The following is a 16,224-nucleotide window of genomic DNA, read 5'->3' as shown; positions in this document are numbered from 1 at the left end:
TTGAACTTAAATAGATTTTCCAAAGTATTTGAACTTAAGTAGGTTTTTAAAATTTCTCTATTTGGAAGGTCTTGCCAGATTCCAGAAAATTAAAAAATTTTTTCTGGCTAAACTAATTCTAGATGACAGTACATAATAGTTTAGGGGAGAAAAATTCTTATCTGTTTATCTGTGTTTATATAAACCTCAATATCTATATTAAAAAATTTTTTTAAACTTCTGCACAAGTAGCTTTAGGTAAATAAAATATTAAGTAATTGATAGTTTTCCCTCTTTTCAAATCTCATAAATACAATTATTGTTACCCAATGCCCAGATGTTAATTTAAGCAACTACTTTACTAAAGATGAATAAAGATCAGATTTCAAATTCTGATCTATGTTTTAGTATTATTTTATTTATAAAACTTTTAAAAAAACAGTTTTGAGGAGATTATAATCCATGAAACTGTTTTGCCCCCTGAAAGAAAGCAATGAAGTGATTCTATAAAGAAAAATATTAATAATTTGCTAATTGAATTACATGTACCTTGTAAACTTATCTTACATTAAATGAAATAAATCTGAAAGGAATAAGTAACCTAGAAATATTTATAGATAAATATATTTGTAGACCTAGCCTCAAAATAGTTGATTTTGTGGTAATATTATAGTTTGTTGTTAATGATACTTTTGAAAAAGGTATTTTTAATGTTTTTTAATAAAGTGTGACTAAATGCCTTCTGCATAGCTAAAAATATACACTTTTATTGGTTTTATTTAACTTAGGTAAGCTAACTTAACTGTTTTTTTGTGACAGCCAAAGGTCTAGCTTTGTGCAGATGCTGTTTTTTGGTAGATTATTGGATTATAAATAGTTCAGAAATGTGTAGTTTGCTGGAGAGCTTTAATTTGTGCCTCCATTTAATGTTTATTAAACAACTCTATATAAAAGTATTGGTAAGCAATACAGTGACCATTAAATTCAACATATACTAGATCTAAATTGATCTAATTGATTGGTAAAGGCTTATTTTGAAAAGAAAATGCTAATGTTTTTTCTAAACTTAGCAGTGGCAACAATACTGGGCTTTTAGAAATAATCCTGTGTTTATCAATAATTATATATTAGTCTAATTATAGTGGTATATTGTAACTCATTTATAAATAAACAGCTCCCAAAATATTTCCCATGACTCCAGTTAGTCTGGGTTAGTATTCTGATATGCTGAGTCTGGATTCACATTTAACAAGTTGATATTAGAGTAGCATTTAGTAATGTCAGCTATCTGTACCGAGCAGCCGTGAAATTAAATCACTGCTTTGGTCAGGGACCCTGGTTTCTAAAGCACTGAGAGTCTATGAATTCTTTTCTTGTGTTTAGCTACCAGTGTCTAGCAGCATAGTATCCAGTTTCTAGCTCTCTATAATAACGGCTCATAAATGGCTGATATTTTAAAATCTAGTGAGAACTTTTACCTATCTGCAACAGGGCTCTGTTCTGTGTTTACAACTTAGAATGAAAGTGGGACTTTTAGTCTGCATGATAATGTTTGTTTTATTTATTTGCTATCAAAGAACGTAACAATAACTGGCATATGTTTCTTATATATACTTGTTGAAATACAATATTACTTTTGTAAAGGCTGTGTAATGACTTTTGATCTGAAAGTAGATATTTGATGTTTTAACATTGTAATATTTTGTCAGCTCAGTCAAGAAGTAGTTTTTATCTAGTTATAAAAATGACTCCAGTTGTCTAAACTCTAAGGAACAGTTTACTCAGTTGTTATTTTATTTTTTCCTATTCTCTAAATCTCCTATGTTATACTGTTAGGATGCTCAGAGATTTTGTTACCCTATTATTTAAAATACTTCAGCATTTTGCCCAAGTTTGTACATGTCCTCCATTCTTCACATAGATGCACATTTTTATCCAAAAGTTTGGCTTTACATTTTTTCTTTGTTACAAATTTTTTCTTCATTTCCTGTTGCTTCATCCTGGGTAGGTAAATTGTTTAAGCCTAGTGTAGTAGAACTTTAAAAAAACACTGTCTCAATTATTTCAAAGCCTTTAACACTAATCTCAAGATGATACATTTCAATAATTTACTTAGTTATTCTTCCTAAAATAAATGTTTTAAATATGTTTTTGTTTTAGTGTTGCATTATTTTCTCAGCTCCTCTTAACTTCAGCAGAATATTTAGAGACATTTGGTTAAATTTATTTTGAACAACACTTAACCTTTCCTATAAAAACCAATATAGTTTATAAATATTGACTCTAAAACTGTGATATAACAATGTGAGTGACCCATTTTAGAAATTTGCTAAGAGATGTACACTTGTGAATGCATATCTCTTAGAACTGAGGAACTAGAATATTAACTTCAGAGTGGTTCAGGGAGATGAGTTGTTTGCTTCAGAAACACTTTGGATTTCTCTGTAGATATTATTTCTTTAATTCATTCATCTGGCACACATTTGAGTGCCTATTATTTGCCAGGCACTGACCCAAGCCCTGGGAATAAAAGATAATAAAATATGGTCTCCTTGGGGGAACTCCCATGCTAGTAATAGAGATATGCTGGTAAACAAACAGAAATTCAGCCTAATGTCTAATGTGCTAAAATAGAGGTGTGTATGAGAAGGTGAGAAAGATGCAAGAATACTCATCTGGAGGAGAGGACCCGGTTGATAGAGGAAGACTTCACAGAGGTGGTGACATTTGAGCTGAGTCTTGATAGGTGAGTTGGAGTTCACCAGGCAGAGAAAGCAAAGAAGATATTCTAGAGCAAGGATTCTCAATCTCAGCACTATTGACTGACCTTTGGGCTGGATACCTTTTCTTGTGGGGGTGCTGTCCTGTGCCTTAGGATGTTCAGCAGCATCTTTGGCCACCACCCACTAGATGCCTGTAGCACCCCTCTCTTCTAGTTGTGACAATCAAAAAATGTTTCCAGATATTGCCAAAGGTCCCCCACAGGCAAAATTGACTCCTGTTGAGAATCGTTGCCCTAGGTAGAAACAGCAGTACGTGCAAGGCTAGATGTGTGAAAGGTGATGGAGGATCCAGGAGAAGGGCAAATTGGGAGGGTGACAAAGAAATCATGCATTATTAGGTTCATGTATTGAGAGGGTAGTGGGGCTGGTGGAGATGGAGGATCAGGGCTCAAGAGAGAAGCGAGGGCTGGAAATGTAGCTTGGGACTTACAAATATAGTCAAGGCCTTAGCTAAGGATGAACCAAAAAAGCATAAAAGTGAGATGGGAGGGGGTAGTAAATCAGAATTCTGGGGACAACCAACTTTGGGGAGACAACGGAAGAAGAAATAATCAGGAGACTAAGAAAAGAGCCACTGGAGGGGTAGAGAGGCCAGGAGAGCAGGGAAGCCCAGAAGTCAAGGGAAGGGAAAATTCAAGAAGGGTAGCATGCAGCACCACAGAACCTATGCATCCGTGGCAGTTAGGAGGTCCGTGGTGACTTTAGCAAGAGTGGGATCAGGGGGACAGCACGAAAGCCGGGCTGAAGAAAGAATGAAACAGGTAAGGAAGAGAAATATCAGTATCACAGAACAGGCATGACTTAGTGTGGGCACAATATATATTTAATGGCTGGTATGTAGAAGGCACCGTGTTGGGTGGATATAAATGCACTAATTCTCTGTCCATGAAGATATTGCAGCCTAGGCTCGGGGGAAGAAGGGGCTTCTAGCTCTCTATTCTTTTACATTTGAACTATAGAATAAGTGAGTATAAGCAGGGAAACCAGAAATGGAGATTCAGTAATCTGACGATGAAAGAAACAACACACAGGAGTGCAAACTTGATGCTGCCTATGAATAGTCACAGCTCATTTTGAATGGTATTATTCTTAACTTTTTCATCCCCCTCTCTACCACCAAAAAGGAGATGAAACAAAAACAGAGCTTCCCCATAGGAAGCAAGTAAGGGTTTAAGGGCTGTTGCTACAAACTACTTGGAGAGTAGGCATCTCTGTCTTTCTGTCATGGGCTTCTTCCAGGATATGGAGCCCACCGGGTACTAGCCGTTGTGAGGACTCCCCCTTCTAGACCCACTGTCCCTTTGCATTTGGGTGACAGTGAACAAGATAGAGCAGGAGAAGTCAGGACCGGGAGCCTGTTTGGGCAGAAGGGGCTGGGCAGGGTCTCTGTGTGTGGCTAGCCTGTGTGTTGAGGTCAGCAGGGTGGTTAGCAGGTGTGAATGAGTGCCAAGAAAGGGAACCAGTGATCTTGTCAGCATGTCCAGGAAATACCTGAAGTATTGCTCAAGTGTGTGGTTCTGAATTCTTTGTTTGCCATGTGTGAGACTGGAAGACTATAGTCAGATGAAGACAGACACTTAGCAATGCAAAAAAGCATTTCAAAACAAGAGGTGAGCGAATCTGTCCCGACATGGGAGCAGTTGTTGAAAAGCAATTTTACCTACCCTGAGATTTAACAAAACTTCTTAGATAGAACTAGAGCAGATCTGAGAACTTGAAAGCGCGAACAGGTAGCTTGTTTTATGTACCTTGTAGTTCAACTCATGGGCTAGTAACACAAAGAACATCTTGACCAAGTGAATCCACATGTTTCAAGTTAGGCTCTAGGATATCTGTGGGGGTGGGAAGTGGGGGGAACATCAGGCTTTCTCTTGATTCAGATGTATTACAAAACCATCAAACTGTAAAACATTGTGTGATTTGCATAAATAGAAAAAAATATTACCAAGAAAAAGAACCCAATATCCATCAAGGATATTGGTGGAACAACAGACAATGTCTTTAAATTCAGTTGTTCGTTAAATACAGAAATATTCTTAACAGATTTTTTTTATCATTTGTCCCCCTTACCCCCCTTACAAAAGCTGAGTGTATAACATTTTATGATATAGCTAAAATAATGTTATCCAGGACTACTTCCTTTTTTCTCTCAAATTTTTGTTGGCAAGCTGCCCTCTCATGCTTTGAAGATTGCAACTGGAAAATGCCTTAAGTTGTCAACTGGACCAGTAATTCTCCAATTTTCATGTCCGTGCACATCTCCTGGAGATTTTATTAAAATGCAGTTTCTGGTTCTGTAGGTCTGGGATGCCTGAGAGTTCCATATTTTTAACAAGCTCCTTTTCCATATTTTTAACAAGCTCCTAAGTTGTATCAATGCTGCTAATTTCTCAAACACATTTTGAGAAGACCATTCTTGTATGAGAACAGTAATACAGTTTATAGTTGAACTATCCAATGAGTCCTTCTCCCACTTTTACATACAGCAGAGCTATGTAGGTATACTGTGGCCAGAGTCAAAATAATTTGCAAAGAATTTTAAATCTACTTAGGCATTAGACTCATTATTGATTGAGACCATGATTAGACTCATTATTGATTGAGACCATGTAATATAAAAGAGATTGTTTGGACCAAGGAACATTCAAGAGCAAAGTTGCCTACTTGCCTCACAAAAGAACTTTAATACGACTCTTGTAGAATTCTGACTATTAAATTTTCCAGGATTACATTTTAGTTTCATTTAAGAATTTAAAAATATTAGTCTATAACATTTGTGGTTCTACCTAAGGGAATCTCTTAAATTTATAATGGCTGTAATTCTGGTCTATGTTGTTTTTATAAAATTGTTGCCTACATTAGTTTTTTCCCCTCTCAGCATGCGATTTGAAAAATACACAATTGAAATGTTATATGTTTCTTAAGTATTTTGGCTTTTTCAAACAATATCTTCTATCTTCCTCTTTGTGAACATTTTGAATCTTTTCAATATGCTTTCCTGTAGCAGCATCAATTAGGGTACTACCAAGAATTTTTAAATCTTACACTGGCTTATGTAATGAATTGAAAAACCATATATAATCAGTGCTTACTATCCTTTTGATAGTTCTATAAGGAGAAAATTTAGAGATCCGTTAGATACAACTTTGTAATGCTTCAAGCATATATTACTTCTCAAATATAAATCAGGACATGAAAATCTTAGGACCTGTCCTTCCATTGGAGCACTTTAAGCAATCTTATTGGTAGCTGGGTTTTTGTAGACTTTGTAGCGCTTGTGGCTTAGCCTAATTTCAGGGAGCCTAATAAGATATTAAATATCTCAGGTAAGAAATGGGGAAAAGGAAGCGTAGCAAGAAAAAAGATAGGGAGATAGAAATAGATAGGCAAGCAAGCAGACAAGCAAATGTATATTTTCTAGAATTGATCAGAGAATTTTAGAGAAAAGGTTAAGCAAATAGGTAAACTTTTCTGGGTTCTACTTTACTAGAATATAATTCCCTAAATCAGGGACTTTTTGTCTTACTCACTGCTATATTCCCAGTATCTAGAACAGTGCCTTGTTCAAAACAGACACTCAATAAATATTAATTAAATTAATGATCAAAACCAAGGGACCCTTTGGAATGGTAGAAATGACTGGAGAATCCTGATAGATGAGGGCAACCAGCCAGCCTTGCTCAAACAGATAACCAAACTAGGATATTTAAGGGATGACTGTAATGATGAGTGGGAGCTACTTGATGCTTCATCCTTTGCATGAAAGAGTGGCACTCTTAAATGAATACCTTGTCCCTGGGGTGGATGCCAATGGAATATTATGATCGTGACTCAAGGATTAATTTCCACAGTGGAGTCTGATTCATAGCCTACATATTCCACTAACTGGTACCATAGAACTATGTGTCTAGATGGAGACTCAGATCAAGTTTTCTGAAAAGAAGATTGAATGAGCCAAAACTTTTAAGGGTATTTAAACAAAGGCCATTTGACCAGCTTTAAATTTATCATTGTTTAATAGAGTGACTTCATTCCAAACAACGTTAAGAATTGGATTCTCAGAGTTGTTCCTGGAGTTTCAAGTAACTGTTTTAGCTAAGAATGACCTTTACCTTTTGTACCAAGGCTGAATGACTGAACCCTCTTAAAGAGTCACAGAGCTTAATGGAAACTAAAGTCATCTTCAAAGCAAATGAGTTTAACAAGTATTTATCAGAAATAGAATATGTGCCTGCCGTGAGAGGCAAATATTATTCCTGGCTTTGAAGAGTTTACAATTTAGATGAAAAGACAGTAGAATCTATTAAAAACAACAACAACAGCAACAACCAACTACAGTATGATACAGTATAACATACAATAATGTCCATATACCTACATTAAGCAGGTGAGCACCTAAACTCTGAGATATGTGATTGCCTGTATAATTTTTTTTTTAAGATTTTATTTATTTATTTGACAGAGAGAGAGAGAGAGAAAGAGCACACAAGCAGTGGGAGAGGGAGAAGCAGGCCTCCCACTGAGCAGGGAGCCTGATGCAGGGCTCGATCCCAGGACCCTGGGACCATGACCTGAGCCGAAGGCAGACGCCCAACCGACTGAGCCACCCAGGCGCCCCTTGCCTATATAATTTTTAATTAATTTAAATTTCTATCAGGATAACATGTGCCTGTTTTAAAAATCAGATGTTATTTCTTTGAAAATTCCCTTTCTGCCTTTTTCTCTTGTTCTCTCTTCCTAGAATTCCAATGAGCCGAAGTTTGCATTTCTTGGATTGCTCCTACAATTTACTTTTCTCTCCTGTTTTCTGTTTCTTTGCCTCCTTATTTTTCCAAATCTTTCTGGAAGATTTTCCCCAAGTTTCCCCTTCTTTTTAATTTTAAAATTTTTGGTTATTTAAATATCTGAAGTTCTATCTTGTTTTCTGATGATTCCCCCTTCTTATTCTTGTTTTGTAAATACAATCTCTTATTTCTTTGAAAATGTTTTACTTCAGGTTTTTTTTTTTTTTTCAAGTTTTGTTATGAGTCCTGCATTGTCTTTGGTTCTTATGGGTCCTTTTGCTATTACTGTTTTTTGTTTCTCTTTGTTATTGGGCATTTTTCTTCACGTGTCTGGTGAACCTTGGCTGTCTCTTCATATTTGAGAGTGAGTCACTGCTAAGTGATCTGGAGCGTCTGTAATTGTGTGGGGCTTTTAAACTGGTAAACTTCATTGTTGGGAGACTTCTGACTGTTATTATCTAGAGTTTTTTCCTCAGACGTCAAGTTTGTTTCCCCCACAGAAGAAACTTCCAATGACTGCCCAGTTATGGACCCCCCACCTTTTTTTTTAAGTAGGCTCCAACACAGGGCTTGAACTCAGGACACTGAGATCAAGACCTGAGCTGAGATTAAGAGTTGGATGCTTAATCAACTGAGCCACCCAGGCGCCCCACCCAGTTATGTTCTATATCCATGCTTAGTGATAAACTATGGATGAAGGTGATTTCTTTAGGTTCTGAAACTGAGTTAGTTCAGTTTGGTAAAACCATGCCTTAAGAGTGGTATTTACTTACCAAATCCTTAAGGTTCTGTTGGTAGCTTAATTAATTTACAGTGGGGGGGTACCCGATTTTCATACCTGTTGTCTGAATATACATTGTGTATAGTCTAGAAGTGAAGATACTCGTAGAAAGACTAAATTAAACATTCTTTGTAATAGAATATGTGATTTCCTTAACATATTTCCTAACCTTTTATATTCTTGGCAATCCATTTAAATGTAATACCCATGATTATCACTCTGAGGAAGAGAATAGACCTATTAAAAATGTGTTTGGGTAGAGGACAAGAAGAAAGAGGTAATGGTCATGACCTCCTAATGGAATGTGATATTGGATGCTTGCTGTCACTTGAACTTGAAACCTTAACTATGATTTTTTTAACTTGGAGAAAATCCTGATATATTCTTTTAAAACTCTTAACCCTGTATCTGTGAGTCCAGGTCCTTTCTTATTGCCATTGTTGAGTAAAAGCTAAGTGTGGGGATTATTATTTAAACATATTACTGGAGAACCAGTTTATCTTTTAAATATTTCTTTTTCTATTCTTCTAATTTGTGACCCAACATTTTTAGTTACTTTGTTCTTTCTGATTAATTTAATTTTATTTATTTATTTTTAGAGATTCTATTTTTAAGTAATCTCTGCAACCAACATGAGGCTCAAACTTACAACCCCAAGATCAAGAGTCACACGGTCCACAGACTGAGCCAGCCAGGCACCTTCTGATTAATTTTATTGATCAAATAACACATACTATATGTTTTTACCTCCTTTAACACAGTTTATGAATTTCACTATGTTTTTTTTCTTCAATAATTGTTATAAACTACCTAAATGATTACAAACTACATATCTTTTTTTCACTTACATTTAAACTTTTTATTATGGAAAATTTCAAACACACAAAAATAGAAAGAATAATACAAGGAGCCCCCTTGTGTGCCCTCAGTAAACTCTCAGTTTCAGCTGTTACCAATGTGTTGTCAATCATGTCATCCACCTTTTCCCTTCCTTTTTTCTTTCCTGGATTTTTTTTTTTTTTAAGTAAATCCCATACATCTTACAATTTTATGATAAACACTTCAGAGTACATCTGTAATGGATTAAGGACCTTTTAAATATTTAAAAACTACAGTGCAATTTCACACTTAACAAAATTAACACTAGTTCTAAACTGTTTTGACTGGATCTCTACCCAAGTCATCGAGGTCGTTTTAGTAATGACGTAGCTCAAGATGGATACCTCTCCTTTAATGTGTGTCTATCTAATTTTTCATCTCTTTTATGATGTTTATTTCACTGTGGGGCTGAGCATGTCAATTATTTATCATGGGATTTTCTGTTTCTTTAATCTGATAATTTTTGATAATATATTTGTTACAAATAAAATTGAGGCTTTCACCTTGTAACCTAGAACTAAAAGGTTATTGTTAGGACCTGGAATTTATCACCTAAACTACATCTTACCTCAATTTTAAATCACCACAAATCTGCATTTGGGGTTTAAACATCTAGGATACCCACATTCCTCATCCCTAGATAGAATGAAAATGTACACTATGATGAATTAGCTACATTAATTTCTCTTATTCCTCTTATGCTTCTCTGAGTCTTAATTTCATGTTTATGAAGTATGAAATTTATGAAACTTGGCAGAGTTGTCTTGAGGACTGAAAATTTCATGTGTGTTTGGCAGATAGTTGGTGCTCAGTAAAAAGGAGCTATTATCTGCCTTATACTTTGTTGTGAGAGTACATGAAGGTGCGTTGTATACTGTAAAGTACCACAATGTGTAACATAATAATTATTGTTTTATATGTGTACAAAGTGAATCATATATAAATTTAAGAATCCAGGTTAACAGTTAAGTAATAGGAAATACATGAAAAGAACACATTAAAAAACACTATTTGGGGTTCCTGGGTGGTGCAGTCAGTTAGGCGGCCGACTCTTGGTGTTGGCTCAGGTCATGATCTCAGGGTCTTGGGATTGAGCCCCACGTCAGGCTCCACACTCAGCGCAGAGTCTGCTTAAGACTCTTTCTCCCTTGGGCGCCTGGGTGGCTCAGTTGGTTAAGTGACTGCCTTCGGCTCAGGTCATGATCCTGGAGTCCTGGGATCGAGTCCCGCGTCAGGCTCCTTGCTCGGCAGGGAGTCTGCTTCTCCCTCTGACCCTCCTCTCTCTCATGCTCTCTGTCTCAAATAAATAAATAAAATCTTTAGAAAAAAAAAAAGACTCTTTCTCCCTCTCGGCCCCTCCTTCCTGCTCTCTCTAAAATAAATAATTAAAATCTTAAAAAAAAATAAAGTAAAAAACACAGTTGACCCTTGAACAATGTAGAGGCTAGAGGTGCCGATCCCCCTAGTCACCATGCAGTTGAAAATCTGCATATAACTTTCAATTCCCCCCAGAACTTAACCATTTATAGTCTACTGTTGACTGGAAGCCTTTCTGATTGACAGCCGATTAACACATATTTTATATGTTTTATGTATTATATACTATGTTCTCACAATAAAGTAAGCTAGAGAAAAGAAAATGTTATTGAGAAAATTATAAGAGAAAATACATTTACAGTATTATACTGTATTTATCAAAAAAGAAAATCCACATTTAAGGGGACCTGTGCAGTTCAAACCCATGTTATTCAAGGGTCAACTGTGGCACAAAAATACAGACCAGAAATCTGGGGAAGCGCTTCTTCATAAGACTCTATCAAAGATCAAGATATATTTTCAAAGGAATACAGTTTTTTAAAAGCCCTATTACAAATTAAAGCACAGCTCTTTTTTCTTATACTCAATTTTGATTTGCATATTCTTGGGGAAAAAAACTACATCAATACTAGATATACAGAAGAAATACAGAAATAAATAAGAATTATACAGCAAATTAGCAGCTAGAAAGTCCTATATGTGGGCCACAAAGCCACTCTTTTTTCTTTAATATTTTATTTATTTAAGAGAGTGAGAGAGAGAGAACATGAGCAGGGTGAGGGGCAGAGGGAGAAGCAGACTCCCTGCCAAGCAGTAGCCCGACTTGGGGCTCAGTTCTGGGATTCCGGGATTATGACCTGAGCTGAAGGCAGACACTTAACCCACCGAGCCACTCAGGTGCCCCACAAAGCCAATCTTTATGCAACAACTGGTAGTTCTAAAGAGGTGACCCTATTACTTTTTTTTATCCCTCATTGAAAATAGTGATTCAGAAACTATTTTATTGACTTTATGTCATTGATAGAATCAGCTTCTAGCCATAAGATGGTAGATTCTTTCTTTTCAGTTTGTAAACTAAAGAATTCCAAATCTCTCAATTGGTGGTATTCTTATTTAATAACTTTATTTTTTAGAGCATTTTTAGGTTCACAGCAATAGTGAGCAGAAGGCCCAGGATTTTCTGTATCCGCCCCCACTCTGAAACATGTAGCCTCCCCCATTACCAATATCCTCCACCAGAGTGGTACATTTGTTACAATTAATGAACCTGCATTGACATATTGTTATCATCCAGAGTCCATAGTTGAATTTAGTGTTCACTCTTGATGGTGTACATGCTATGGATTTGGACAAATTATAATGGCATGTATCTATCCACCATTATAGTATCATACAGAGTAGTTTCACTACCCTAAAAATATTTCATCCTTTGCCTCTTCATCTCTCCATCCTCTAATCCCTGGCAACCAATGATCTTTCTACTGCCTTTATAGTTTTACCATTTCCAAAATGTCACATAATTGAAATCATACAGTATGTAGTCTTTTCAAATTGATTTCTTCCACTAATAATACTCATTTAAGTTCCCTCCATATCTTTTCATGGCTTGATAGTTTTGTTTTTTCTTTTTCTTTTAGTACCAAATAATATTCCATTGTCTGAATGTACCTTAGTTTATTTATCCACTCACCTACTAAAGGACATCTTGGTTGCTTCCAAGTTTTAGCAATTCTGAACAAAGCTGCTGTAAATGTCTGTGTGCAGGTTTTTATGTAGATTTATGTTCTCAACTCTTTTGGGTAGATACCCAGTAGTGCGATTGCTGAATCATATGGTAAGAGTAAGTTTAGTTTTTAAAGAAACTGCTCAACTACGTTCTGAAGTGGCTGTGCTATTTTGTAATTCCATAGTGAGGGAATAAGAGTTCTTGTTGTTCCACCTCCTTACCAGCAGTTGGTGTTGTCAGTGTTTTACATTTTGGCCATTCTAACATGTGTGTAATGGTATCTCATTATTTAAATTTGCATTTCACAGCATATGCTGAGGCGCATCTTTTCATATGCTTATATGCCATCTGTCTGTCTTCTTCGGCTAGGTGTCTGTTGAGGTTTTTGACCCATATTTTAGTTGGGTTATTTGTTTTCTTATTGTTAATTTATAAACCTTCTTTATATATTTTGGATAATAGTCCTCACCAGATACGTCTTTTACAAATATTTTCTCCCAGTCTGTGACTTGTGTTTTCATTCTCTTGGTGGTGTCTTTGGCAAAGTAGAAGTTTTTAATTTTAATGAAATCCAGCTTATCAGTAATTTCTTTCATGGAGCATCTCTTTGGTATTGTAAAATACAATAAAAGTCATTGCCAAGCCCAAGATCATTTAGATTTTCTCCAGTATTATTTGAGTTTTATAGTTTTACATTTTACATTTAGGTCTGTGACCCATTTTGAGTTAATTTTAATGAAGGATATAAGGTCTGTGTCTAGATATTCTCTCTCTCTCTCTCTCTTTTTTTTTTATGTGACTATCCAGTCATCCCAGCATCATTTGTTGAAGAGACTGTATTTTCTCCATTGTATTGTCTTTGTTCCTTTGTTTAAGATCAGTTGACTATTGGGGGATGGGGTAACTGGGTGATGGGCATTAAGGAGGGCACTTGATGTAATGAGCACAGGGTGTTATATGCCCCTGATGAATCACGAAATTCTACCTCTGAAGCTAATAATACACTATATGCTAATTAAGTTGAATTTAAATAAATTAACAACAAAAAAGATCAGTTGACTATTTTTGTGGGTCTATTTCTGGGCTCTCTATCCTGTTCCATTGAACTCTTTGCCTATTATTTCACCATTACCACACTGTCTGGATTATCATAGTTTAATAGTGAGGTGGTGTCATTCCTTCAATTTTGTTCTTGTTCTTCACTATTTTGTTGACTGTTCTTTTGCCTCTCCATATAAATTTTAGAATCAATTTTTGAAATGCACAAAATAACTTGCTAGGATTTTGATTGGGATTGCATTAAATCCATAAATCAAGTTGGAAAGAACCAACGTCTTGACAATACTTAGTCTTCCTATCTGTGAACATGGAATATCTCTTCATCTATTTAGTTTTTCTTCAAATTCATGCATCTGTTTTATAGTGTTTCTTATAGATCTTGTATTTTGTTAGGTTTATATTTAACTATTTCTGTTTGGGGGATGCTAATGTAAGTGATACTGTGGTTTTAATTTCAAGTTCTTGTTAATTGCTGCTATATGGGAAAGGAATCGACTTTTCTATATTAATATTGTATTTTGTGACCTTGTGAAAATTGCTCATTAGCTGCAGTTTTTTTTGTCAAACCTTTTGGATTTTCTACAAAGATAATAATATCATTTGCAAAGACAGTTTTATTTCTTCTTTCTCAGTCTGTATATTTTTTATTTCCTTTTCTTATTGTATCAACTAGGACTTTCACTACAATGCTGAAAGGAGTGGTGAGAGAGGGCATCTTTGCCTTGTTGCTGATCTTAGTGGGAAAGCTTCTAGTTTTTCACCACTTAGCATAATGTCAGATGCAGGTTTTTTGTAGATATTCCTTATCAAATTGAGGAAGTTCACCTCTGTTCCTAGTTTACTGAACACTTTTGTCGTGGATTGCTATTGGGTTTTGTAAAATGTTTTTTCTGCACCTATTGATATAATCTTGTGATTTTTTTCTTCTTTGGCCTGTTAATGTGATATATCATGATAATTGATTTTCAAACGTTGAAATAATTTTCCACCTGGTCTAAATCCCACTTGGTTATGGTGTATAATTCTTTTTATACATTGTTGGATTCAATTTGCTAGTATTTTGTTGAAGATTTTTGTATCAATGTTCATGAGAGATAATGGTCTGTTGTTTTCCTTTCTTGTAATGTCTTTGTCTAGTTTTGATTTTAGGGTAATTCTAGCTCCATAGAATGAATTAGGAAGTATCCCCTCTGCTTTTGTCTTCTGAAAGTGTTCATAGAGAATTGGTATAATTTCTTTCCTAAATGTTTGGTAGAATTCACCAGTGAGCCCATCTGGGCCTGGGGCTTTCTGTTTTGGAGAATTATTAATTATTAATTAAATTTCTTTTATAGATATAGGCCTATTCAGAGAGTCTCTTAATAGTTGTTTTAAGATATCACAGTTTTCATTAAGCACTATTTTCATTTAAGTTCATTTTCATTCTTTATAATATTTGAAAACATTAAATATCTTTGTAAAAATCACATTATAACTTGGTTTTTATTTTATTTTGATCTTTAGGAATCAAATGATCTTCCATTATCTCTATTTTTTTTAATGTTTTTAACAAAAGATTACATTTACAAAAAGAAACATATCCCAGTGTGCCCATTTATCTTAATATTAAAATGTTTGGTTGGCAGTTATCAATAGGGTAAAAGCAAAGTAACTCAGCTATTATAATTTCATATTTATATAGTTACTGTCTTTGGGGTATTCATAGAAAACTCAATTTTATATAATTCATATAAGTAATTTTGTGCATCTGGTGGGGTTTTAAAAATAGCCTTCTTATAGTTATCATTCCCTTTACTGAAAGAAAGTACGTATTTGGCTCTTGGGATTTTTTTTTAACCTGCTAAAATTATTTTGGATATTATCCTGAATTATCATTTAAAAATTTTATCAGACAGGTGGTAAAAATGCCAAAATATATTATACTGATAAAAAACCATCAAATCTGCATACTCAATACACGTAACCTAAGTTTTCCCAAGATTCACCAGAGTACAGGTGCTAGTGGAGACGAAATGACAGTTATAACCCAAGTTTCACTGATTTAGCCCTTCTCTTCTGTCTGCAAAAGATCCCAGGCAGCTGTAAAGTACTCTTCACTATTTCTGGGGTTCCCAAGAGATGGATACCATGCACTCTTGAACAAATCCAGTCCAGTTGAGCACTGTTATTGCTAGCTTTGTATTTGTAGGCATTGTCACTTTGGGGTACTGCTGTGTCCCACTGGGCTCCTTCTTTTCTTAGGGTGACTTATTTCCCAAGGGCATACTTTAAGTTTAACTCAACCTTTCCTTAGGTATGATAAACCAAACTGATTTTTTAAAAAATGGAGTCATGATTCCAAATACAGTATGGTGAGGGGTGGTCAGCTTTGGGGACATGTCTGAATGGCTGGGCAAGAACTAAAAGTAAAAGCCTAAAACCAGAGAGTATTGTTTTACTAAAAAATTTGCTAGAACTCCACAGTCCAATACAGGGGCCAGTAACCACGTGTGGCCATGGAGATTTAAATTCATTTAAATGAAATAAAATTTTAAAATTCTGAACCTCATCTGTACTAGACACATTTCAAGCGGTCAGTGGCCACAAGTAACTAGTGGCTACTACATTGGACAGCACAGATATAGAATATTTCCATTATTGCAGAAAGTTCTATTGGACAGGGTTTCTCTAGAACATTACATCCTGAGCCTCAAGCCATGGATACCCCTGTAACTTCGACAGTGCTCCAGTCTATTGAGGAAGGTGCCTAAAGCTACAGTGCTTGGTAGCTGTCATGGCTGAAGGAGTGGAGCCACGTCTCAGTGACCTTATTTTTCTCCACTGGTACCTGCTGTTTAAGCATGGAAATTTTGGTTTTAAAGGAATCCATTGAGTTCTTATTTTCTTAAACAACAGTAACCCACATCCTTACCCCCA

The 16,224-nt window shown here is 35.4% G+C and overlaps 1 protein-coding gene across 5 annotated transcripts in view; it reads left to right on the top strand.

The window, feature by feature from the left end:
* The window catches only part of NEDD4 (NEDD4 E3 ubiquitin protein ligase), a 121,559-nt gene that overhangs the window by 53,237 nt on the left and 52,098 nt on the right, over window positions 1-16,224 (top strand). The window lies entirely within an intron of this gene.

The sequence above is a fragment of the Mirounga leonina genome, unplaced genomic scaffold (assembly GCF_011800145.1).
Source record: "Mirounga leonina isolate KUSES-001 unplaced genomic scaffold, KU_Mleo_1.0 Mir_91, whole genome shotgun sequence".
In the NCBI taxonomy this organism is placed as follows: Eukaryota; Metazoa; Chordata; class Mammalia; order Carnivora; family Phocidae; genus Mirounga; species Mirounga leonina.
The sequence above is the reverse complement of the archived record's forward strand: the minus strand, read 5'-3'. Positions and strand labels throughout refer to the sequence as shown.